This window comes from Amblyomma maculatum, chromosome 3 (assembly GCF_055883805.1).
Source record: "Amblyomma maculatum isolate TAMU_Amacu chromosome 3, ASM5588380v1, whole genome shotgun sequence".
NCBI classification, from domain to species: domain Eukaryota; kingdom Metazoa; phylum Arthropoda; class Arachnida; order Ixodida; family Ixodidae; genus Amblyomma; species Amblyomma maculatum.
Window position 1 is genome coordinate 191,145,483 of NC_139346.1, and position 25,254 is coordinate 191,170,736.

General features: G+C 46.7%; 1 protein-coding gene across 1 annotated transcript in view; it reads right to left on the reverse strand.

Annotated features, from left to right (window-relative positions):
* Window positions 1-20,695, reverse strand: part of LOC146197277 (cytochrome P450 315a1, mitochondrial-like) — a 77,971-nt gene extending 57,276 nt beyond the window's left edge. The window contains exon 1 of the mRNA XM_084599082.1: window positions 20,539-20,695. The gene's annotated coding sequence lies outside the window, so the exon portion shown is untranslated. The remainder of the gene's footprint in view (window positions 1-20,538) is intronic.
* Window positions 20,696-25,254: the final 4,559 nt, after the last annotated feature.

A 25,254-nucleotide genomic window follows, 5' to 3' on the forward strand; every position in this document is an offset into this window, starting at 1 on the left:
ACCTTTAGCCGGGACGCTTGCTAAATCCCAACATGCGAGCTAATTCGAGCATACATGCGAATACTGCTGCTTAAGTTAAGCGAAGGTACGATGCGCAGCAATGAAAACTGTAGCGTTTACTCAAGAATTAGTTGAAAAAGGAATAAAGAAGAAATCGTCAGTCCTTGTCGTTCGCTAAAGTGCGAACGAAAAAAATTACACGAGTTTAACACTGCTGAATCGAGTCTGGAGCGAAAGCTTTGTCTGCGGGCGACCGAGCGTTGCATCGAACACAAGCAACGCATCAAAGTTCACCGGCGTAGCAGTATTAAATGAGTTTATAGCATCTAAATAAGGGGGACACTTAAGCTCCGTCTTCAAGGGTGTGTCGCGATAGCGTAGGCTACCAGCCCACATACAAAGCCCCGCTTTAACCAACCCATATGAACGTGCCTTAGTGGCCTATAGGGGTAACGTGAATGCCAGGGTCCTAGCAGGCTGATTCTGATATAACCGTCCCATGTGAAACGAGAGACTCAAGTTGGCAGATCCTGCCGCGGTGCCATGGTGCAAACGGTGCCACGATGGCACGCCGACAGCTTGAAAACCTACAGTAGTGGAGCTTTAGCTACAAAACGAAAAAACTTCGAAATCGTCATTTGCATGCGTGAAGTAATATAAATGAGAGATACGGACTGCGTACGATAGCAATCTGGATATAAATAGCAAGCTTGAAGCTGAACGAACTTAGAAAGGCAGACGAATACAGAAAAAAAAAAATGTTTTGGAAAAAAAGAAACAGGTCTTTTAATCCGGGTAGGGAATAGCCAAGTGATATTTACTAAACAAAGCGGGAAGGCAAATATGAAGTAGTGCACATAACGGCTGACAGAGGAACAAAGGAAGTAGTCTGTAAAGGAAACTATACAGGAATGATCATAAAAGGGTTAAAGAGGCTTCCTTTAACTACCTATTTAACTTTGTGCGTTCGATTTGAATCAATTGTTTTTAAGATTCTTTTCGCTATTTCAACCCCTGCTGCACAATGCTTCACCAGGACAACTTTCGAAGCGCGCTTTTGGATAGTACGCGCATCGCCGTATATAGGCGATTGTCTGAGGGGGAAAAAAGAACAATAAACAGATTAACGCGATCAAATTCTGACATGCACTAAGGATTGATTAGTCATGCGTGTATCCTGGAAGTAGCGCCCCCTATAACAAGGCGCCATTATTGGTCGTACGTGAGCATCGCGCGTACCTATGAGGTGGCTGGGGTTCGGCAAGCAGCAACTCGCATGTACTTACTGACGGAGGATGCGTGACAGGCGTCTCGCAATACCTAGACACTTCGGCGAACAAGATTGGTTAGGCAACAACTTGACGTCATGTTGATATAGCAGTCTCGGAAGTCCCCGACAGGGCAGCCGCCAAACATCGCGCACAGCGACCGACGCAACATGCACGCGCACACTACCTAGCACTAAAACGCCGAGATCCTGCAGTCTAGGGTTCTCGTGAAAAACCGGCAATATTGCCTGCAGCTGAGGCAATGCAGCCTAGTCCGAAGGAGTTCAAGGTCGTCGTTGCTGCACTGACGATTGCAGAGACAGACTATCGACCACACCCTACGCATTGGCATAGCGAGGGCTAGGCAAACTTATTAAAAGCAAGCCTCTGTACGTCTTCAAACCGCACAAGTCGTGCAGGAAGTTCTCATCAGCTTTGTGACGTCATCGTACTTTTACGACAGCACTTGGTTCAGTCTGTTGTCCGTGCGGGCGTTTTGCAAGACCCTTTCACAGCAAACGACAATACTTGAGCCCCTGTTGCCAAATACACATTCTGCTCTCACTTGTTATCTTTTATGCAGTTACATAAATTTAGCCAGACCGGGCTGTTGAGACAATCAAGCACCACATTCTTGTCGCCCTTGTAAGGGACACAGCGTAATAAGCTCATGGGATGCAATCCAACAGCTAAAAGATAACGCCCTTCAGTCGCTTAAAGCGGTTACGAGCTAGCTTGCTGCCCCTCACGAGCAACGCATAGAGCTTCTGCAGACAGTGCTGCGATATACAGACAATTCTCACATGTTACGGGCCACCTTTGATATGCCCCACTGTCCTAGAGTCCATTATACTGGTGTTCTATTAGCACAAAAGCCCTTTTATAGCCTAGCACATTTAAACAACTTCGCCATTTTAGAGTAATCATTCGTCTAACCGAGAGCTGATATGGCAGTAATCATGCCTAGCTTTGCTATGCATGTTTATAGTATGACTTGTTATGAGTGACTGATTACCATGAGTACTATTACATAAGTGAAGGATAAAGCTAATCGGACCTAATTATCAGCAATTAAAGCTTTGCGAAGGATGAGTTATAAAATGTAGTCTGAACATGTCTGTACACATATTAGCGTAATTAGGCTTTTTTAAGCCTAGTAGGCCTATAGTTAAGCCTATAAAAGTATGTATGTAAGCAACATTACTGTAATACTTTGCCTGTTTGAGTACGTATTGACCCCAGTTACACCCTCCTAAGCTAAGTTAATCTTGATTAGGTCTAGCCAAAGCTAGTAAGTCTAACTAGCCCTTTCAGTGCGAAAGCATTTTTATCTTTCACACGTAAAAATTGCGCATAGCTGTGGCTAACCATCGTCACTTTTTTTGCTTTGACTGGTGCCTATTCACACTTTATAAAATGTGATATATGCCACAGCGTTCACCTGCACTGTCAAGTACTTCCGCTCTTCGTGCGGAAGTACTGCATATAATTTGTTAACTACGTCGTCCTCGCAGTGGAGCCAGACATTTATGTTAGGCTGTAATTGAATAATGTAGCAATTTTACACAGTAACAAAACTGAGTAAACATGGAGCGGAGTCGCAAAAACATTTTTGCTTTGACATTTCCAGTAAACGTAACCTGAGTGCACCGTTTAGTGTGCTAAGCGGGAGAAAAAGAACGAAGGTCACATGACGCAGACAAAGGAGAAAGATCAAAGCATAATCAAGTTAGGACTACACCGCGTTCTTCCTCTGTGCCGCGAGAATTATGACGTGATGACTAAATGCCGGTTGTAGGAGTTACGTCAGGGAGCTCCGGTAGCGGGTAACGCATAATTGTTCGTTCGAAGCCGCTTCTAAGTAGATAGATAAATAGGGAGGAGGAGGGGAGGCAGGGCTGTTACCAGAAAGGCTTCCGGAGCGCGCTACTTATATCCGCAACCTTAACCAGGACGACGCCAGGAGTGCAGCCCTCAAACCTGTTAGATAACAAGCGCTAATACGTTCATATATAGGTCACAGATTCCGTAAAGCGCCATCATTCCTTACACGTTGACCGCAGTAAAGCGTGTGGAGTTTCGCAGTGATGAAATTTTCGGTTCAAAACTCGGGCTGTCGTCGCCTGTCGATAGAAAGTGAGCTTTGTCGGCTTGGTCATGCTTGGTCATGCTTCATCGTCTTCCGACATAGCAAACTTTGCCGATATAAGCTCATTCTAAGAAGGAGGATTAAACTTGACACCAAGACGTCGTGTCAGCCCTCTGTGCAGCTTCTGTACAGTACATTTGGCCGACGTCATTCTCCAGGAACAGCATGCAAGCAATGCCGTCATAATCGCGACGGACTATCTCATCGAACAACGCAACTGCGAGCGCAGAGAAGGCTGCGCAATGAGGAAGATTTTGCACAAAACTCCATGCGGGCTCAACATACTGTAAGGAGCCTATCATTAGTCGAATGCCCGGACAAAATGGTAGCTGTTTCAGAATAAAGAAACTATAAAGCTTTTTTTCTGTAATTTCAGCCTGCAGGAAAAAAGCACAAACAAAAGCAGAAAAGTGCTAATGTGATACTGACAATCCTCTTCGACAGCTGAAACAGATATTCATTGCCGTATACGATGCTGTGGAGTGTATACGGTGTAGTGTAGTGTTTTATGTGGAGTGGTGCGGTGTGGTGTAGTGTGTTTTAGTGTAGTGTAGTGTGGTATGGAGGGGTGTGGCGTGATGTGGTATGAATTGGAGTGGCGTGGAGTATTATGGCATGGAAAGTATGGCATGGTATAGAGTGTTAAGGAATAGAACGTTATGAAACGGTATTGAATGGCATGGCATGGTATGGTATGGTATGGTATGGTATGGTATGGTATGGTATGGTATGGTATGGTATGGTATGGTATGGTATGGTATGGTATGGTATGGTATGGTATGGTATGGTATGGTATGGTATGGTATGGTATGGTATGGTATATGATATGGCAGGGAATATAATGGGATGGTATGGTATAGTCTCCAGATTCATTTCGATTACCTGAAGTTCATTAACCTGCGCGGGAATAAAAAAAAGAACACTGGCATTTTTACTTTTTTTCCTCCATCAAAAAAGTGACCACCGCGATACTGGGATAAGCAACCGAACGACATATCCACTAATCCCGTTTGTGGGGTCTAATGGACGGATAAAAGCTGCGTCAGACTTGTTTAACTAGCGTGAGCTGAGTAGCATAAATAAGATATTGTTCCTAATTATAGCAGTCCGTCGGTCGAGGCGCATTCCCACCATTCTAAAGCAATGTCTCCGCAGTGCTGCTCCAAGTGCTGCTCCGCAGTGCTGCTCGGCCACCGTGCTGGTGCGGGATACCCGATATGCAGGATTAAAGTTTACGCAATTCATTTCTATGTGCATAGCCTACGAGACAGTTTGTTGTGGAGTCTTTGAAATTTCTGCCACCCGTGGTTTCACGATGCGAATCTGAGAGCATGGCTGCTTCTTTCTTCTCGTCACATACGCCGAAACACGGCCGCGGCTATTGCAAACCGAGAACGTTTGCCGAGCGTGGTGTTCCTGCCCCTGGGAGACCTCATACAACACTATCGAGACAGGCAAATGGCACATCTTTCAAGCAACCAAACAAGGACATTGAGTATTTCAGCAAGTTTCACTCAAACTTATCGACCTCCCTATATTTACCCCTCCTTCCCCACTCCCAGATAACCTCAGAGTAATCCCCATTCCAAACAACGTTACACCCGATACTAACCCAGGCAGACGTTCGTTCCGCTCGCGTTTCCAATCATGTTCACCCTACTGAGTCCACTGTCGTCTACACAGATGCATCACGAAGTAACGTCGGAGCGGCTGCCTACTCACTTGAAAGCTGTAGCTATGTAGTGAAGCATACTCTCAATCCTTACATCGATCCTCCTCCTACACCGACTCTCGACACCCTGCCAACAGTCGCCAGTATTCAATACCTCGCACAAGCACCCCCTAACCCTTCATGATACACCACATACACTGATTCAATGCAGGCTATACGCCCTATTCATACGGGTCGCATTCCTGAAGAACTGCAGGATGATCGACACAGAGCTCTCACCCAAACTACGCCCCAACACAAACTCAACACAAACGTGGCGAGCTTAGTTAGCCTCCGACCAGCTGAAGGATCAGTTGGCCTTGGTGATCCTGGCCCAGAACATTCTCGATACTTAATAATGTGTTGAATAAAATTGTTTCTTCCTCCTCCTCCTCCGCGAAACATTGCAGATCGTGAACTACCAAAACAGAAATAAACGAGTTGCAAGCAACATATAGATGATAATACCCCTGGTTTTATGCAAACTGCTCTAGCTATGATACCGTCGTAATCATAAAAATAAAGTGGCTTGCTTAGTGGGACAACCATCGAACGGAATAACACTCAACTCCTCTGAGATCGCCTAGCTTTCAGCGCAGGGCCCTATAGCCACACCGACCGCTGACCGTCATTGCAGATAGGCGAAACTGAAAAAGACCTTCTGCCAGATAGAAGCGCTGCTCGAATTTCACCTGCGGGCGTAACTATGTATGTCAGTTTCTCTGCACATGTTTTTGCTTTACCGAGCACAGCCTAAGTACATCGCTTGGTGTGCAAATCAGAAGAGAAAGAAGAAAAAAATGATGCCGGACGCACAATCACAGGTGTTCACATTCCCATAGCCGGAGAAGTTTAAGCGTGGTCAAAGTAGGAGAAGGTCACGTTCTTCCTCCGCGCCGCGGGAATTATGGCGTGTCTACAAAACGCCGGCCGTTTGCAGGAGGAGCATCTAGGAGCTTCGTGGTGGGGAACGCATAATTTTTCGAAACCGCTTCTAAGTAAGCTCTAAGGGGCACGCCGGAGCGCAATACTTGTAACTGCGACCTTAACCAGGACTAGACCAAGAGCTTCTTGTCAGAACTGTTAGATAACAAGCTCTAATGTGCTCATACAGTCACATACACTGCAAAGCGCCCTCATTCATTGCACATTGAGCGCAGCAGTGCGTGCGAGTGACACAGCGATGTAATTTTCGGTTCGAAATTCGGCTCTCTCCGTCTATCCAGAGAAAGTGAGCTTTTAGAGTTGGCCATGCTTCATCTTCTGTTCATTTCGCAAACGCTGCCGATAAAAGCTAATTCCTGACGGAAGAGCTTTCTTCCGGAATCGCTTATATTAAATTCGACACCGTGAAAGATTCTGTGCAGTGTACTTGTCTGACGTCATCTGCCGGGAACAGCGTGGACTGCGAGCAATGCTGTCATCATCACGACGGATTATCTGATCACACAACGCAAGAGCGAGTGCAGGGAAGGATACACAATGAGGAAAATTTTGCGCTAAGCTGCATGCGTGCTTAAAATACTGCAAGAAGCCTTATACTGATCGAATGCCAGGACAAAATGGTGACTGTTTCGGCCTAATGAATATGGACCACTGTTTCGGTCTAATAACAAATAACAAATAAATTGAGCAGGGAAGTGAAGATGTGATATCGACAATTTTCTTCGACAGCTGCGATATACCTTTATACGCTTAATAAAAACAAAATTAATAGGTCTCTCAGATGCCTCCTAAGAAGAGAATGGCGAAAGCTAACCTTTCCTCACATAGTATTTGCCTCTCATATTTTGCCTCTTATCGACGTTCGCTGCAGCACTGCATATAATTATGATTGGTTTACAAGGCAGGAAAGCCGCAGCACCCGTCACACTTTCTCCAGCAAGTGTGTAAGAGTGTGTGGATGGTACACCATCGCTGCTGTCGCGTGGTGTTCCTTGGCGCGCATTCAAGCGTGGCTTTTCAATGATGGCAGGAATGCTAGACAAGAACTAATTTCGTAGAATTTCGCGGAATATGACACAATGCGCGCAACTCTCGCGCACAGGATTTCGTTCCATGAGCCTAGAAAGGCTTTCCCCTTATTAGTATACATCGCCACTTACAGTGCAGTGTCGTAAGGTGGGGTATGGTGGAATGTGATGTGGTGTGGTGTGCTGCGGTGTGTTGTGTAGTTTGGTGTGGTGTGGTGTGGTGTGGTGTGGTGTGGTGTGGTGTGGTGTGGTGTAGTGTGGTGCGGTGCGGTGCGGTGCGGTGCGGTGTGGTGTGGTGTGGTGCGGTGTGGTGTGGTGTGGTGTGGTGTGGTGCGGTACGTTACGGTACGGTACGGTACGGTGTGGCACTTCATGGTACTGTATGGTACGGTACGGTATCACATGATATGGTATGGTATGGTATGGTATGGTATGGTATGGTATGGTATGGTATGGTATGGTATGGTATGGTATGGTATGGTATGGTATGGTATGGTATGGTATGGTATGGTATGGTATGGTATGGTATGGTATGGTATGGTATGGTATGTGGCGTGATATTGTATGGTTCGCTATGGCCTCCAGATCAGTTTCGACTACCTGTATTCCAGTAGCCTGCTCGGGCATAGAAATGAGCATTAGTGTTTTTGATTTTTGCCTCCATCAAAAAAGTGACCTACGCATTCCGCGTGCAGCTCCGCGACACTGGGATCAGCAGCCGAACGACATATCCACCAATCCCGCCCGCGGGGTCTCATGGAGGGATAAAAGCTGCGCCATAAGTGTTTAACTAGCGTGAGCTGAGTTGCATAAATAAGAAATTGGTCCTGTCATAGCTATCGAATATCGATTGATGCGCATGATCCCCTACTAACGCTGGGTATTCGCAAAGTTCCTCCTTGGTCCTGGTATATCATCTGCCCGACTTCGATCGCTACGCATGCTCATCACACTAACGTAATGTATTCGCAGTGTTAATCCAAGCTTCTGTATCAGCCATCGTGCGGCGCAGAAGGCCCGATTTGTTTAATTAAATTTTAAGCAATAGATTTCTGTGTGCAATAGCTACACGTAACCTACCAGACATGCTATTCTGTAGCCTTCCGGATTAATTTCTGTCCTTTGTGGTTTCGTAATGCGCAGCAGAATCTGAGAGCATGGCTGCTTCTGCTTGTCTCCTGCACCGAAACATGGCCGCCGCTATTGACAAGCAAGCCGGCGAACTTGCGAACTTTTGTCCATCGTGAGAACATCGAACCTATGAGCGAATGAGACGGGACATGTGGGCACGATCCTATTGCAAATTTCTCTGTTGTCCAGCTGTGGACACATGCGAAGGCGTCTCGGAGAAAAGCAAACAGCGCGGAAGTAGAGAGATCAAAACAGCTGTGCGACCATTCTGTGCGATGCGTCAAGGAGGAGAACTGAAGGCTCTCTTTTGTGCTGAGTGCGCCGAATCCTCAAGCCTGAAAAGAATGAGTCAAGCGTCTGGCATTCTCCAAACGGCAATGGGTGAGAAGGAAGGCACAGAAAGATAACAGAGCGCAAATCAAGCTATGTAACCGTATTAATAAAGTGATGAATGGTGGCTTCAGCAGACCAAGGCTGAACATGTCAGTCAGTCAGTCACTCGATCAGTAAATCAAATACTTAACCAAATACTTGACAAGTAACTCTAGAAATTGATCGAGCTATTCATCAGTCGCTTGTCAGTCAACCGGATCAGTCTCTCAACCATTAGCGAATCGCCATCATTAATAACAAGAAAACTGAGAGAGTAAATTGTGCCGTAGGTCGTGCCTCTTGACGTAGAGTGGCAACGACGACGACAACAAAATGAAATCAGAAAAAAAAAATGAACTTGAGATAGTAATAATGGAAAGTTCAAGAGCATCGTTACATCCAGCTTAGTGGTATACCACTTATATCTACAAATCCATATAGCTAAAAATGTATTCCCACGTTATAGGTCTGCCGCATCAATTGGAATATTCTCCTTAGCATGCCTAATAAATGGCTGTACACATAACAAGTCTAAAATTATGAATTAGGGCGGCGATTTAATGAAGCAAACGCTCATGCTGCATATTATCTACTTCATTTGGAGCATGTTCAATTATTCGCGGATTTTGAATGTGTTAAAGTGTTTTTGTGTGCGTACCATTCGAAAGTAAAGCTCGCCCTCCCATGTCGATCTATTTGTAAACGCGGATCATCGGCTATGTGCAAAGGTCTATTGAAAAAAAAAAAAAAAAAAAAAAAACAGCATTACGAAGATAGGGAGGAAGATGAGAGGATAAAAGAAGGCAGCATTCCTTCGATAGTCCTTCACTTGTTTCGCTCCCACGCCCCTTTTGTATCCTTCGACGTAACAGTGCGTACGAATGATAATGAGGGTTTTAGAGACCAAACGCAGATTCACTGAAAAAAGCGATGAAATGAGATCCAAGACGGTGAGATTAAGATGGGTTGGGTTTGTCACCCAGCACTTCACGAGGAAAAAGGACAGGGAAAGTAATCGGGAAATGTATGAACAGTCGAGGCGCGCAAACTCACGTTGTGAGTGCGGTAAAACGATCGACACGAACAGACTGAGAAGGGCAAAGTTGCGATCATTAATGGCAACAAAAAAGAACACTGCCTACCTAAACTTGACGGCCCGCTGGTTAGATCAGTATGTGTGCTTTAACAGATGAGGTCGAATAGGAGACGTCAAGCGCTTCCTGCAAACGGTCTCTCAGATGACAGCTTCGAAGCCACAGGATGTAAACGGTCTGACTACCGCTGCCCTTGCCCCCCCCCCCCCCCCCCCCCTCTCCGGCCGACAATTTCAAAAAAAGTAGCACACCATCGCCGCCGCGACACACCTGACAGACCGCGCGCCTTCGCATGTACTCGTCTCCCCCTACACCTGCGCCGCCTGGTTTCAACGCAATGACGGCGGTAGTCGTGCTCATAAAGGAGGATATTTCTCGCGACCAGAAAGATGCACGGGCGCCTGCCTCCGCTACGGAGCGAATGATGGATCCGGTGACGCAAACGCATCTCAAGAAAAAGTTTCCAGAAACAGTGACAGCATATGTATGCATGTGTAGTCGACAGCAAAAGTCTGCAGAATGCACGTGCGCGATTTCCCCCAGTACCAATGTGATAAAAATGCACACAAATATATCCAGTTGTGCGCACGAATTTTGCGATGCAGACCGCTATATTTTCGGTTCTGTCGCGCCATAACCGAAGATCCTTAAAAAATCTTCATTTTTGCGCGTATTCAATAACAGACTAAAAACGACATTACTTAATCTTGAACATATTGTGGAAGAAGGCTAGGTCAAGACGGCGAGGTCGTGGCGGCAAGGACAGCGAAGCCTTGTCCAGCGTTTTAATCCGGTCACCAACCCAGGCACGCGCCAGAGACGGCGCCGCGGGACGATGATGATGGTATGTGCAAATGAAAGAAGATGATGATGGCATGTACAAATGAAAGAAGGTCCACAGAAGGCTCACACAATCTGCCCGGGGGGTCGGAAGCGGCCAGCCTGGCCGCTCCTAACTAACCGATGTACCGCGGCGCACAAACGGTTTCAAGCGAGAGACATGAACAATTTCAGTTCCACGGTGGCGTCGATCGGCTGGGGGATCAACAGGCGCGACTTTGTAGTTAACTGGAGAAGTTTGGCTGATGATCTTGTAGGGACCAAGGTAGCGGTGGTGGAATTTGTCACTAAGGCCAGGGGTGCGCAGTGGAGTATAAAGCAGTACTTCGTCACCGGGACGATAAGAGACCACGCGATGCGTAGAATCGTAGCGACTCTTGCGGTCTTCCTGGCACGCTGCTGTGTTGAGGCGGGCAAGATGACGGCATCTGGCCACACGAGATAAGAACTGGGTAGGAACCGATGTGGAGTAGTCGGGCGTAGAGAAGAAGGAAGCGTCGAGAATTGTAGTGGGAGGACGGCCATAAACGAGGAAAAATGGAGAATAACCGGTAGTCCGTTGTACTGCTGTGTTATAGGCGAAAGTGACGAATGGTAGAATAGTGTCCCAATTTCGATGATTCGGTGTGATATACATGGAGATCATATCCGATAAGGTGCGGTGAAATCGCTCAGTCAGCCCGTTAGTCTGGGGATGGTAGCTCGAGGTTGTCTTATGAAGGGTGGATGACGCGTAAAGAACTTCGGCAACGACTGTCGATAAGAAGGCCGTCCCGCGGTCACTTAGGAGCACCCGAGGAGCGCCATGACGCAATACAATTGATTGCAAAAAGAAATTTGCTACTTCTTGAGCGGAACCGGTCGGTACAGGTGCTGTCTCAGCATAGCGTGTAAGGTGGTCGACAGCTGTTATAATCCAATGGTTACCCCCCTCGGAGAGAGGTAGGGGACCATATAAATCGATGCCGACTACGTCGAATGGCGTGGCGGGACAGGGAACAGGTTGTAGAAGGCCAGCGGGTGAAGAAGTCGGCCGTTTGCGACGTTGGCATAGAGGGCAGGATGCGACGTATTTGGCAACGCTGGAAGATAGGCCAGGCCAAAAGAATCGTTTTTTCACGCGGTCGTAGGTTTTGTCAATACCAAGGTGACCTGCAGTAGCGTCATCGTGGAGAGCCGTCAGTATTCGTTGACGAAGCACACGCGGCACGACTGGTATCCAGCGAGTTCCATCAGGGCAATACACGAAGCGGAGTAGGATGCCATCTTCAAGCTTGAAATTGCGAAGTTGTCGGCGAAGCCGAGCATTGGGTGGGTCCGAAGCGCCAATAAGGCGATCGATGATGGGACGACAGTAGGCATCGGCTAATTGCTGTGAGCGGAGAGTGTGTTTGTTCTCTGCGTCGTCAAATGAAACTGTTGTGATATACGTCGGGGAAAGAGATGGTCGGCTGTGGTCATAGGTGGAAATGCATTGGGAAGAAAAACAGCAAGCCGATTCCGAAAGTGGACAGCGAGAAAGAGCGTCGGCGTCTTGGTGTTGGCGACCCGATTTATAAATGACGTCAAAATCGTATTCTTGCAGGCGTAGAATCCAACGGCCAAGTCGGCCTGTCAAATTTTTGAGCGAAGACAACCAGCAAAGAGCATGGTGATCGGTCACAACTGTGAAGTGCCGACCGTATAGGTAAGGGCGAAACTTTTGGACAGCCCAGACGACGGCAAGGCACTCCTGTTCTGTAATAGTGTAGTTTTTCTCAGCTGGAGTCATAGTCCGACTGGCGAAGGCAATCACTTTCTCACGCGAAGTTGCATTGCGCTGCAGAAGTACAGCGCCAAGACCGATACCACTGGCATCAGTGTGCAGGATGGTTGGAGCACTGTCACTGAAGTGGCCAAGAACAGGGTCTGATGTGAGGGCGTGCTTCAGGTTATTAAAAGCAGCTTCGCACTGTTCAGTCCACACGAAATGGCTGCGTGCTTTAAGTAGTTGATGGAGGGGAGCAGCAATACTTGCAAAATGCTTTATAAAACGCCGGAAATAAGACGCCAGGCCGAGAAAACTGCGCAATTCTGTAGTCCGTTGTGGACGAGCAAATTTCAAGACCGCGATAATTTTTTCAGGGTCTGGACGAATGCCGTCATGGCTGACTAGATGTCCCAATATTTTAATTTCCTTCTGTGCAAAGTGGCACTTCTTGGTGTTGAGCTGAAGGCCCGCTGAAGCGAGACACGTGAGGACCTCATTCAGGCGCGTGAGATGGTCGTTAAAAGTTGACGAAAAGATGACAATGTCATCCAAGTAGCATAAACAGGTTCTCCATTTTAGGCCACGAAGCACAGTATCGATCATCCTTTCAAATGTCGCTGGTGCGTTACAAAGTCCAAAAGGCATAACATTAAATTCGTAAAGGCCATCGGGAGTTGCGAAAGCGGTTTTTTCTTTATCGTCCTCGTGCATAGGTATTTGCCAATAACCTGAGCGGAGGTCCAAAGTCGAGAAATATTCGGCGCCTTGGAGAGAGTCAAGGGCGTCATCAATTCTTGGCATTGGGTATACATCTTTGCGGGTAATTTTGTTGAGTGCGCGGTAATCAACACAAAAGCGTACCGAGCCGTCCTTTTTTTTAACTAACACTACTGGAGAGGACCATGGACTTGTCGAGGGACGAATAATATTGCGATGGAGCATGTCATTTACATTTTCTTCAATTACCTTTCGTTCAGAGAGGGAAACCCGATAAGGCCGTCGGCGAACGATAGAGTTACCTTCAGTAATGATGCGATGGTGCGCGACACTAGTCCGTCCCAGTGGTGGGGAAGTGGCATCAAAAATGGCTTGGTGTTGTCGAAGCAATCTCAGTAGTTCTTGGCGTTGGTTCGGCGTGAGGTTAGGATTAATAGTCTTTGTGAGAACAGAAAGAGAGACGTCTGTTGAAACACGGTGCTGAGGCTGAGGGGCGGTGAGCACCATCAAGGACAAAGGTTGAACATCCACCTTGCAGGGGAGAGAAGTTCCTTTTCGGAGCACGAGGGATTCACGTGAAGTGTTAGTGGCCGCTACTGTCGCTGAGCCGTTGCAAAACCTCACAAGACTAGACGGGATGGCGATACCGCGTTCAAGATGACGATAAGATGGTGCGATGAGTACGTCCCCGTCAGCGATGTGGTCAGAAACAACGGTAAGCAGTTTTTCGCACTGAGGAGGCAGAACAGTATCAGCGGCGGCAACGAGGGGATGATGTCGTTCAGAAACTTCAGATGAAAAATCGCTGTCTGTCATATGGATAACACGGTCGCCACAAGAAATTAATGCCGAAACGGTTGACAAAAAATCCCATCCAAAAATTATTAGATGCGCACATGGAGAGAGCACAGCAAACTGCACATGATGGCGGACGCCGTCAATAACAACTCGTACGGTGCACTTTGCTAAAGGGCGCAAAGGGACGTCATTGGCTCCACGGAGTTCAGGCCCATCATATGGTGTCGTAACTTTTCGCAAACGGTAGCACAAATCAGCGTGAATGACAGAAATTGCAGCCTCTGTATCAATCAATGCTTCTACCGGTAATCCTTCAGCGAAAACAGAAATCACATTATACGGGCGATCTGGAGGACTTTTGGTAAGTTCGCACACTGCAGTTTGACCTCCGGAAACTGCAACGCTTAGTTTTCCGGATGGCGGACAGGGAGAGTTGTTGCGGGTCGGAGAGGGGAAACTGAGCGGCGGTATGGGGATAGCGACCGACGTCGGGACGCATGGGTTCCACGAGGCTCAGACGAGGATTCTGGAGGTGGGGATGATCTTCGAGGTGGGCTGGACATAGGAGGTCGTCGCTGATAATATGAGGGTACGTCACTTTCGAATGCGTCATAACCACGCCGCTCGTTCTGAATACGGCGACGGCAGAAGCGGGATATATGTCCTCGTATTCCACAGTAGTAGCACACTGGGCGAGAGGGGCGCCAGGGTGCGTAATAGTGTGGCGTAGGCTGAGCCGTCGTCACGGCGTTGATGTGGTTGTAGGGCGATGCCAGTTGGGGCGGCGGAACAAAAGGAGGGGGTGATGCTGCGACGTGCGCGTAAGTCGATGCTTGGCGGGGTGCAGGAGGGTCGGACGGCATAGGTCGCGTGATTGCTGCCAGCTCATCTTTAATGATGTTGCGTAGACCGGCGTCATTAGAAGGTACGGAAGAATGATCGCACCCGTGTCGACAGACAGGCTTGAGGGCTTGGAGCTCCTCCCGGATGATGGCTCGAATCAGTGCCCGTAGATCCAGGTCAGCATAGGTCGGGCCTGTAGCAATGCTGGGCTGCAATCGGGAGGACTGCAGCTGGTCGATGCGTTGGCAGGTCGCAATAATGGCGTCAACAGTAGAAGGATTCTGGGCAATCAGGGTATTATAAGCCACAGAATTAATTCCTTTTAAGATGTGGTGTACGCGTTCAGGTTCCGGCATGGTGGGACTAACACGCCGGCAGAGTGCAAGTATGGCCTCTATGTAAGACGCGTACGACTCATCGGGACCTTGGAGGCGAGAGGCGAGCTTGTTCTTCGCGACCTCAGTGCGAACTGCTGGGTCGGCGAAATATTGGCGGAACTGCTGCTTGAATGTTGTCCAGTTAGTGGTGTGGGGTTCGCGGTTAATAAACCAGGTTCTGGCGACCTCAATGAGGTAGAAAGAAACGTTCAGAAATTTTAGAGCGTCGTCCCACCGGTTGTAGTTACTGCAGCGTTCATAGGTGTCCAGCCAGTCATCGACGTCTTCGTCGCGACGACCAGCGAACAGCGGCGGGTCGCGTTGTCGTGCGGGCATAGTCGGAGGGGGTGGTGCAGCCGAGGTAGAGGGTCCTGACGATTCGTGGGTGCTCTCGGTCGACATAACGATGGTGGCAGGCGGTAAACAGCGACCGGAACGTAGCTCCAGCGAGAGGCAGGGCACAAAACAGCAAGGGGATCAATTCTCACCTCCACCACTTGTGGAAGAAGGCTAGGTCAAGACGGCGAGGTCGTGGCGGCAAGGACAGCGAAGCCTTGTCCAGCGTTTTAATCCGGTCACCAACCCAGGCACGCGCCAGAGACGGCGCCGCGGGACGATGATGATGGTATGTACAAATGAAAGAAGATGATGATGGCATGTACAAATGAAAGAAGGTCCACAGAAGGCTCACAATATATATATATATATATATATATATATATATATATATATATATATATATATATATATATATATATATATATATATATATATATATATATGTGTGTGTGTGTGTGTGTGTGTGTGTGTGTGTGTGTGTGTGTGTGTGTGTGTGTGTGTGTGTGTGTGTGTGTGTGTGTGTGTGTGTGTGTGTGTGTGTGTGTGTGTGTGTGTGTGTGTGTGTGCGTGCGTGCGTGCGTGCGTGCGTGCGTGCGTGTAAATTCGTCAAGGAATGAAGCGAAATGAAACGAAAAAGTCGCCTCTGCTGAGTTATGCTGCGTAATGAAGGTCACCGCTTGGGAAACGTTCAAAAGCAGGAAGTCCTCTCACAGCAGTCATTTAAATAATCACGTTCAGTGGAAGCTCCCTCAGCAAGCGTCACCCACTTTGAAATGATCACACCACGTGCTTCGAGTGTCGCGTTTCAATCGTTCGCAACTGTGCGCATACATGTACTATGCATGCCTCCTTCAAACTATTGCCTAGGCGCGCCATGTGAACAGCGTGGAACATGATCCCCCACAATTCATCACGGATGCCGGGAATGTTCCACGGAAGACAATACAGCTTCCGGGGACTGCACGGCGATAGTATGCACATTCCGATCCGGAGACACGCAGGTGCATACTGCGGAAGGATTGCATGCACACCAACACTCACGAAAGTCGAGAAGGCAGCAAGCGACAACGCTCATTTGGGAGAACACCGCGCGGAACGTTCCAAGGCCGTGCAATATCGGTTTCCATCAGTGGCCGGTCTACTTCCTTTCGTCTCAACTGCGACGAAAGTGTGTGCTTTAAATGAAAGGAAAATTCTGGGCGTGCCATTTATGACCGTGTGCTAACTGATCAAAGCAGTCCTTTACAGACAAACTGCTGGTTACACACAAAACCTCGTTATGTGCGAACGCTATTGTAAATTCATCGCCGCGTCGCGTCGCTGAAGGTCGCGCGTTCGTTCCTGAACTTTCCAGGACAGTCAGTGTTAGCAATAAAGAAAACAGCGAACAGCAATTCGCAATCGGGAACTTTCCGAATAAAGAGAGAAAGCCGACGAGGAAGGAAGAAGCCTATTTGATTACACAGCCACACTGACGACAGCCGATATGGGCGCGTGCTTGCAATACCGCTACTCGTCTTAGAAACAGTTGAGAGGATATTCGTTCCTGAGCGGTAGGCTTCGGGGAAGTACACTTTGACTGAGAAGGCGAGAAAGACAACGCGTTGCGAAAGGGCTCGCGTTAATGCGTGAGCCCGACACTCCACACGACGAAAAGTGTACGGAGCGGGTTACAAGCGTTGCGAGCAATGTAAGGAACGCTCACGCTGAAATGAGTCATTCGTACTCTGGCAAGGACGTCGTACCAGGGTTGGTGCCTGCATAACTAGCAGTGGGCTGAGACCGTATTGATACTGCCGTGCAGCTGCGCATTGCTGGCTTTTAGTTCATCACTGTTTTCATCTTCAACTGTCATAGAGCATTCATGAAAATACAAAGCAAAACGTCCAAGGGTCGTAAGGGGCCTGAATAATCTAGCCAAAGTTTCTACACGAGACTTGTTTTGGCCCAGACGGAAACAAGCCATCTTCTAAAGACATTGGCTAGCGAAATGAGGCTTCTCTTCTAATCATGATCATTTTATTTTTGTTCTGAGTAATTTCGTCGCCTTGCTGTCTCTATACCTTAGATATTGCGCTCATACTAGGGCGCAGGCCCTAGTACTATAATGCCTCCACTATCACTATTATCAACCAGGTTGCATACAAAATAAATCCATGTCCAATTTACCCCTAATTTAGTCCTACCTTAAGCCAGCCCACGGTCGCCCTATGCCAGCAAACTTCTCTAATCTCATTTCTTCACCTGACATTCTTCGCCATGCGGCTGCTTTTCAACCACCCTTAAACCTATTCTGCTGGCCGATAAAGATATCCGTTGTCATTTGTCCTCATCACATGTCCTGCTCAAATGTATTTCGTTTCTTACGGAATACGCTCTGTCATATTTCTTACCTCCAGACTTTACCCCGATCATGGCTGCTCCCATGGTGGGATAAAAACGCGAAACGATCGCATGAAACCTTCTTGGAGAATGATCATGAAGAGACGAGACGCAGTACATCAGGCCAACATGTGACCATCACGCATAAAAGCGGGTCAGGTACAGCTGTGAGCACCGAGCTCTGGAGACTGGTAATTAAGGGTTGTACATATTTAAGAGAAAGCTGAGTTTAAACTGAGCCTTCCTAAATCATATTCCTCGAGATGAAAAAAAGGTGACAAAACAACCAAAACCAGTCGTTTTTTATTTATTTGTTTATTTCAAGAAGCTCCTAAAGGTCCTCGCTATGGGGCTATGTTATATAGAGGGTGATAAAATATCAAACATAAAGATACGAGAAGGAACATCTAACACGGGGAACCGAACAAAAACAAAACAAGAAATGAGCAATAACTGAATATTCAACAAGTATCAAAATATGGCAGAACAACAGAACGCAAAATTGAAACAATGACAAAAAAAAAGCTACATAATAAACAGAACGAAAAAAAAGTATATCAAACACCTAACGATGAATAGAACGGAACTAGAAAACAACTACACGTTGCGTTCATTTTTTAAAAGTTCATGAAATTATGTTGCATTCGTTTCAGTTGCACTTGGGAAAGGTAGCTGCTTCTAAGCAATAATAATTTTTGGTATGAATGATTGGCAAATGTTGAAGTATGACATGTGATGCGTTTGATCTTGAAAGGATGATCACGGCGTGGAAACCCTGCTTAGGGTGAAGGGAATTAATCGTGGTGAAGCATCTGATGATGCTAATTTGTCTGCAATGCGTTAAGTGAGCTAGTTGAAGACAATGGGAAAGATTTTCAAGTCCAGCGAGAGCTTTTAATGCCGTGACGCTATTAAAACGTATGTAGTCTGAAAAAAAAAAAAAAAAAACTCAAACGAGCAGCAGTTTTGAACGGGTTCGACGTTACCTTTGATGTAGGCTTGATCTGAGTCCCATATGGTAGAAGCGTACTTAAATTATAGAATTAATGCAATATAACCAAGCTTACGCACTTACGCCGGAGCACGTCGAAGGATAAGTTTTAAGAGGCCAAGGGAACGGTCAAGTTCATATGATGGTTCCAGGTTAGGTCTGAGCGACGTTAAACTCCTAAATGCTTGTAATATGAAGCTGGCTCAACTTTTATGTCATCAAGAGAGTATGTGGCTGGAATTTGATAAGAATTTCTAGTAAAGGAGATTATCTTTGTCTTGGAGGGGTTTGAGATCATTAGACACAACTGGCGTCAGGTGTTAAAAGAAAAGAGGTCAGCTTGTAAAGATTGTCGGCCAGAGTAATTTAAAATTGTTCTGTACACAACACAGTCATCGGCAAAAAGTCTAATTTGAGAAGAAACGCGATTTTGTAAGTCTAAATAAATATAAGAAAGAGTAGTAGGCCAAACGCACTCCCCCGGGGTTACACCAGATGTAAAGTAACATGGGCCATTGTAGAGTCAGAACCATTAACAGCAGTGAACTGAACGCGAGATGAAAGGAAGTCTTTCATCCATGCTTGTACCTGAGGGTGAGCACTGAGATGCAATAGCTTGAGAAGTAGGCTATGGTGGGGAAGCCGAGCCTTGAAAAATCTAGAAGCAAAGCATCAACTTTAATTTCAGCATCTGAAGAAGTAAATAAGTAGTTAGTGAATTCCCCCAGTTAGTGTTGCAAGAAAATTCCTTGCAAAAACCGTGCTGATATATAAATATCATGTTATGATATTCAAGATAATTAATGATCTGAGTATGTATGAAGTGTTCAAAGACTGCGGTTTAAGTCAAAATGAACTTACAGGGACCGCACTAAGCCACACTCCCACAGGAAAAAAATACGGCTGCCCAGCGCGGCTGAAGCTACAGATTTCTGTTTCTTCCCTACATCTGATACTGCTGTACTCAAAGCCTCACGTGGCTTTAGCTTCGGAGCTGCCAATCGTTTTTAGGTGCATACTCAAGTAACGTCTACCCATATTTTCCATGTATAGGTCTGCTCCTGCAGTGTTTCATGCGATCCGTTAACGCTTTGAGTGCAAATAGATTTCTGTCTACGAGTTCACTATACCCATTCAGACCGTAATTGTTAGGAAACACCAGTTTTCGAAGAGACCCGCAGGTTGATCAGATTACAGTCTAGCCACGCAGCTTTATGGTAGCGGTAAACGGGCAGACATCAAGAGTCTGAAGATGCATAAAGGGATATGCAACTAAATAAGATTCCAGCGTGCGCTGGTTTTGTCTGGGCGACCAGCATCAATACCTCTTGAATGTGAGCTATGTGTTGATCCTGTTACGATGCTGAGTGCAGGAAGAAGGCGTAGAGTTGGCACAATACCACATGTGTGTGAAATCGATACATGCCTATGTCCGCATATGTTTTCGCAACTCGCTCCGTTACCTTTCTTTCCCTAGTTGCTCATGCCTATGAATGCGCGCGCAGTTATGTCCTGTCCTGTCGGGTTAGCAACTCCGCGGCACCGCTACGGTAAACACTATATTATTTGCTTCATTCAAGCAGATTAAGCACGTGGTGTGAAGAAAGAACACAGCGTTTTGACAGAAAGGCGAGGACGAGACAGAGCTACATGTAGCTCTAGTAGCTCTGTCCGGTCCTCGTCTTCCTTGTCCTATCAAAATGCTACGTTTCTTGTGGAGCTAATGTCTGACCAACTGGCCCCACAGTATACTCTGCGAAGAAAGAAGCTATTGTAACCATGTGGAAGGCACAGATGACTCACTTCTCGTAAAGGCTTTCTTGCGCAATTCCTGTTTCCAAGTGTATCAGTCAGCGGAGGCAAATCCAAGAGCAACGGTCCAGGTGGCTGACGATTACGTGAGAGTAGCCGCGACTGTGCACTCTCTTCCGGTCAAATCGACATCACAGCAAAAGCAACTCAGCAGTTTCTGCGAGAGCTACGAGCCGCGCGGCGGCTCAATAAGGCGGGCCTCAAATGTTGCTATGTGAAATCAGAGACGTAACTGATTCCCCCTTTTTTGTGTTGATTGATTACCGCCGCACGCTTTTTTTATCTGCCATGGCGATCCATAATGAGATGCTGAAGGCAAGCGAAAAGTCAGTAATAGGCGACGCCTGCACTGACGCCTGCGGCTCCAAGTACAGGCGCTCTTTTCTGCACCTGTGCTTAAGCACAACACATTCGTCACGACGCGCTCTTTCGAATGACGTCGTCTTCAACGGGGTTTTCAAAGTCGTCATCGTGGCGAAAAGCTCACTCAGGAGGCCCTGATGTGTCAAAGAAAGCCTCTTACCGTCGACATTGCACATTTTCTGCAATGCATTTCTAGCATTACTCGGAGAAATAGCTAATGATGAATTTGTCAGCTTTTAGGTTTTCCCTCTCAGAAATATATTGCTTCCTGCCGTACTTTAGAGCACTCTTTATTGTGATTTTCAGGTATTATTACAGCAAGACAACTCATCGGATCATTTGTACTTTTTTTTTCTAGTCTGTTGCGTAGAACAGACTATAGCGTGAAATGAGAGGTTCTAACTCAAGCTTTGACTTCGTGTTTTTGGCACGTGTCGGCAAGACGCTATTGTTCACATTCTGAAGAAAAAGACGACACAAAGTACCAAGCTACAAGAAGCCCTTTCTGCGCTGTGGCACATCTTCGGACTCTTCAGGGCACTCGCATATTTCACAAATCTGAAGCCACTTTTATCGACTGCCTCAAAATGATGACCTGTTTATACACAATTAAACCCAACACAAAACCAATGACGACAACCGCAATGTCATGACGAATGAGACGAGCGGCCCAAACCATGGACATTCTCCTAGGTTACAAGTGAAGGCTGTTCGTTGAGAGTGACTGACAAGAAGAGATTATGTATAGCCATGAACTGAAGCATGATGAAAAAAAAAATGTTTATTTACCAATTTATCGATCAGAGACTGGCCTTCTTTATAGTTGCCCGATATAGAAGAGATAAGGACTTTTATATGTTTACGCGTAATCTCAAACTTGCGGTTGGCGGATCAGAGTAAAACACTCATAAAAAATAAAATTAGAGGGTCTCTTAGTTGTCACTTAAGAGGGGAATGGCGAAAGCCTACCCTTCTTCTCGTATCATTTCCCTCTCATTCTTCGCCTCTTATCGGCGTTGGTCGCATATTCTTCCACACTTATCCACAATAAAGTTTTATCAGCCTCAGCCTCCGACAAGCGTGAGTTTGGACGGTACACCATCGCTCCTGTCGCGTGGCGTCCCTTGGCGCGTGTTCAAGTGTGGGATTGCAGATGGAAGGAACGCTAGACAAGGAGAACACATCTCACGGAATTTCGCGCACAGATCCAACGCATCCCAATAGAAGGCGTTGAAAGATCTCGCACACAGATCTCGTGCACGACTCTCGCGGACAAGATTTTGTTCCGTGAGCCTAGAGAGGCTTTCGTCGTAATATATGACACGTTTGCATACCAAAGCACCGAATAACAGAACGGTTCGGCACTGAAAAAATTAGCTGTGGTTGAACTACGGTTAAGCCTAATGGTGTAGCAAAAGTTACGGTCCCCCGGCTATGCTAAGGTTCAGCTAATAGTGGAGCACGCAGGTAAAGCAACGGCTTAAGCTTTATTTATCACAATGAAGACGCTCCGAGTAAAGTATTGAGACTTGCTTTCCACCCGTTAATATAAATGGTTTGAATCTGCAGTACTTCGCTGTAGTACCAAGTCCAGCCTACTTCCCCACTGCGTTGTGATGGCTGGTTGCTGCTTGCTCAACTCCAATTGAAACCGCTCTTCAGCACCCTCGATGAATGCGGATCACGCTCGGGGTTTTTATTAAAATCTCCCGTAATTCAATTCGCGTAAGAATCCAGTCCTCCTTCCAATCGCTCTTCTTCTGTCTCCTCAGGCCGCCGTTTTCGTAAGGCTTCATTTCGGCGGTGTAACTCGGCTGCTCTGCCAACCTCCTGCTCCATCCCCCTGCTGCCAGCGTCTCTGCTGTCTATACCACAGAGTTTCTTACTCTTACCTAGAGGAAAAGCTGTGCTGCCGTCTATGGGAGTTTACATGGAGTTTCCAGACAGCCAGTTCAGCCACCATGGGCGCTCAAAGCATCATGGGCAGGAGAGCTACCGAGTACAGAACTACAACTTTTGGCGAAAACTAATGCAAAGATAAACGTTGTTCTACAGTAAATAATGTCCTGTCATTCAATATTGTGACTATAAATTTCAAAAGAAACAGCATGTCAGTGTGAGATTTATCCAATATAAGCGATGGCTCTTTCTTCTATTGGCTTGGTTTTGAGCAGCACAAATACCAATATTTCGCACTTAATAGGCAAACGTTGAAATAAAAAAACGTTATGAAAATATTTATGGTTGTGCAATCACTTAAGAAAGTTTTTAATGGCATTTCGGGAAACAGAAACCATTTATTGGCGACGTCTGCTTTTGCGCCTTCGCTGCTACGGCTTTCGCGGTCTATGTAAGTACCTTCAAATGATAATGATGACGACAAAGAAACATCGCAGTAACGCCACTCCACGTACCCGAGAAAAACCGACTGTCCCGCAACAAGTAGCACACCGGCCCATGATTCTTAGCGCGCCCATGGTGGCTGAAGTGCAGCGCCCTCAGCTTTGCCTCTAGTTAGTGTAAGGAACTGTATGGTCTATACCGTCTATTATATACCTCCTCGCATCACGTGATTATCGAATGGCCGCCGAGCCCCGCCGACGGCAAGAAAGTCCTGGCCCAGCTCTCGGTCTATACCACGTGACGGTTGCTAGGCAACGGCGCCACGCGCCGCGGAATATACTGCATATGAAACACGGTGCCATGGTGCCACGCTGGCGGCTTGAAAACCTAGCGCAGTGTAGCTTTCGCTATACAAAAACGGTGTTTGTAATCAAACCATACGAATTTATTTGTGCGCCACCTATAAAAACCGTTTTATGATTAGAGGTTCATCGATGACATTTCCCTCATTTAGCTACGTGGTGAACCGAAACTCCAATATTTCATGTCCGATTTTAGCAAGGCGCATCCGTCAATATCATTTTCCTTTTCTTACTCGCCAAGCACCTTCAATTTTCTACAGAACACACGACGAGAAACTTAACACCAACCTTTACTGAAAACCTACGACAGGTCTCAATACTTACAGTTCGAAAGCAGACATCTTAAGTACTGGAAGATAAGTACCACTTATGGGCAAGCTCTTCGTTTTAAACATATAAGCTCTGACAAACGTGAGTTTGACCGTTAACTGCGCTGATCTTGATGCCTTGATTAAAAATATATATACCCAGCAAAACTAATTGATATCGCTATAGAACGCGCTGGCCATCTTGACCGCGAGACGCTCGTCCGGAAAGAAGAACCAGCTAGTCAAACAGGAGTAAATTTGTTATAACGCACTCGATATCAGTTGCAAGCATTGCAGGTATTCTGCAGAAGCATCAAAACATTCCCATGCAAAGTTATTGGCTTAAGAACATTTTCCAAAAAGCGCCACGTGTTGTTTAGCGCTGTAGCAGAAACCTCTGCGATAATCTTACTTCATCCAAAACTAGCCCAACTGCGCAGAGTGGGTGCCACCACCCACGCAATAAATCGTGGTGCAAAGTTCGCACACAGAAGTCAACATCCTTATTGGTCGCAGGCAGTACCATCCAACTTCACTTCCAAATCTAAGGTCCTTATAACTAAGTACTAATATATATATATATATATATATATATATATATATATATATATATATATATATATATATATATATATATATATATATATATATATATATATATATATATTGTGGGGGGCTCTGCAGCCCCTTTTAGTGTTTCAAACCGTGCGCGCTTTTTTCTATTTGTATTGGTGCTTGCACGGACAGCGTGAGTGCGCACAAGCGAGCCGTCAAGCTTGGGGGCGGCATGTTGGCGGCGCCAAGATAGGATAGGTAAGCGCGTCGAAAGCAAGGCTCGCGGCTTTTTTCCCGGCGGGAGGCCGACGAGAGGGGGCCAGCGAACGTCATGGGCCAGCGTGATGTGCACGGACGACGGAACTAAGACCTGCGAGACGAAGACGAAAGCAGTGCCTGCAGGGATGGCTTAAGCGCATTTGCGTGAGTTGCTAGCACGCGAGGAGCAAGGTTTCTAACGCCGCCGTTAGCGCTTTGTCCTTATGCTTGCCCTATTCGCGCCACAGCAAGTGTTATCTTGCCGCGGTAAAGCCCTGACCTTCGTCTGTTTACCCGATTTTGTTTCTTTTTATTGAATGCTTTTTCGTTTATATTGATGGCTTCGCCTTCAGAACACAGGTCCGCGAATCATGGTCTCGCCAGACGAGTGACAATTCCAGTCTTAACCCCGGTATATATATACAGAGAAAGAGAGACAAACACTGTTACTAAAGTCAGAAGTTAAGACATCGACCTCTTTTTTGTATATCATAATCAACACCGACGGGATATTACAA